The 2,151-nt window shown below is 38.8% G+C and overlaps 1 non-coding gene across 1 annotated transcript; it reads right to left on the bottom strand.

Moving 5' to 3' along the window:
* Positions 1–2,076: 2,076 nt before the first annotated feature.
* Trnat-agu (transfer RNA threonine (anticodon AGU)) lies at positions 2,077–2,151 on the bottom strand. The gene has a single exon. It is a non-coding gene; the product is annotated as a tRNA-Thr (tRNA).

The raw sequence follows: 2,151 nt of genomic DNA, 5'->3' as shown, positions 1-2,151 counted from the left end.
TGCTACCATTTACGAGCGTTGTGACAATGTGCTTCTTCTTTGTCGAATATTCAGATTATTCTTGTAATCATAGTAACCCACATTCTACATCAGCACCATTTTTATTCTTCATGACCATACTAGGCAAGTGTCTCCCACCTGTGGTAGCTAACTCAGACTACGCCACGCAGCTACAGCCGGTAGATCATGCCACCACCATCACGGTGGAATGCGATCCCGGCTACTCGACAGGGACTGGAACGGATACAGACATGACTTGTAGCAATGGGAACTTCGATGTGCCTGACCCCGTGTGCTACGGTGAGCATTACACCACACAGAAACTTTTAAACATATCGACGAAACCAAATGGCAGCATGTATTTCTACAATGGTTAAGTTTGTAAGAATCAGTGGTTACACGAACAAACGAAAATCCGTTTAAATGTGGGTTTCATACTTCTCAGGGCAACACAAAACCGGGTGTGTGTGTGTGTTTTCTTTGTGTGTGTGTGTGTGTGTGTGTGTGTATGTATGTATGTCTTTGTCCGTGTAGACTTCAGGCACAAAATTGCATAGAAAAAATCATGATCATTAGAATATCAGGCATCAAAGATCAAAGAATAATTGAAACATTTGTCATTCAATTTTTGTGACCCGCCACGACAAAAAAATTCGAAAGTCGCTGATGTCTGAGCCGAGAAAATCGAGTTTGAAGTCAGGTCATCAAAGTTGGTCAAAATTTTCAAATTCTTTTTCCGATACAATTTTGCAGTCTGATGCTTCGTCTATAATCTGCCGATATTTCAGAGCTGAATGAGCATACTGTAGGAAAGGAGAGATATTACCTTTTTACTAGGCCATGATTGTCCCACTTTCAACAGAACAGAAACGTGTCCGATGATTTGGATTAATAGCGCCGAAGATAGACTCCGCTCCAGCAAGTGATCTAAATGGTCAGTGCTAGGCATCCTTGTTACTGACTAGTCATGCGTAGACCGCTGGCGCAAAGCTTGAATGAACATTGCGGATGTTATTGAAGAGCATACCTGCTACTGTCTAGAGGTGAAAACTGTGCTACCATACCATGTGCGTAATGCAATGTATTTATTCCAAGTAAAAGTTACTTGAAGTTACACTTTAAATCAACAACTAAGATGGATGAAGGATTTGAAAAACTCTCTCTCCCTCTCTCTCTCTCTCTCTCTCTCACACACACACACACATTAAGTTTTTCTACCTGAGGGCCAAAAAAAAAAAAAAAAAAAATTAGCTGCTTGACAAAAGTTAAACAATTAAAGGGGATGGCCAGTAACTGATCAGTGGGAATCAGTGGGATTGGAATTCTTGTGGGATTTATTTAAGAGTGCATTATATATCTATTGCTGTGTGAAAATAATAGCTTCAGAATAGTCTCATATTCAAGTAATGTGCAGTTTAATGGTTCCAGGCTAGCATGCCTGTACAGTGACAGTGATAGCAGTTTAATGCCCCGTCACTGTACAGACATGCTAGCCTGGAACCATTAAACTGCACATTTTAATATGAGACCATTCTGAAGCAAATAATTTTCACACAACAATAGATATATAATGCACTCTTAAATGAATTCCACAAGAAACCGGAACAATCATCCTCCAGCATTCCCACTGATTCCCACTGATCAGTTACTAGCCATCCCCTTTAAGTGGGAGTGGAAAGGGGATTTTTCATTAATACATGACAGCCCTTGCTTTCTCTCCTCTGCAGATGCCGCCCCATCGTGCTTATCAAATCGTAAGTATTTATAGGCAAACATCAATCAATGAATATATTATTTTACACGTAAACACAGACAGACAGACACACTCGCATGTGTTTTAGATATAATATTGATTCAAGGCTTTGAGAAACAGCTCAAATCCCCTAAGAGGAAGACCCGCGAAAATTGGGCAATAACAAAGTTGATAACTTAGTGAGAAATATGTATTTAATCATTTTCTTCTTAGCAATTATGTAGAATATATATATATATATATATATATTCTTATATGTATATGTATATATTATATATATATATATATATATATATATAGTGAAAACTTTGAGCAAAGAAAATTGGTTTTCATCGGGATTCGAACCCGAGACCTCCGGATTACTAGACCGGTGCTCTACCGACTGAGCTATTGAAACC

This window comes from Diadema antillarum, unplaced genomic scaffold (genome assembly GCF_040938485.1).
Source record: "Diadema antillarum isolate AM-2024a unplaced genomic scaffold, OU_Dant_1.0 seq00000413_RagTag, whole genome shotgun sequence".
NCBI lineage: Eukaryota > Metazoa > Echinodermata > Echinoidea > Diadematoida > Diadematidae > Diadema > Diadema antillarum.
Note: the sequence above shows the minus strand (reverse complement) of the source record. Positions and strands in the feature narration are given on the sequence as shown.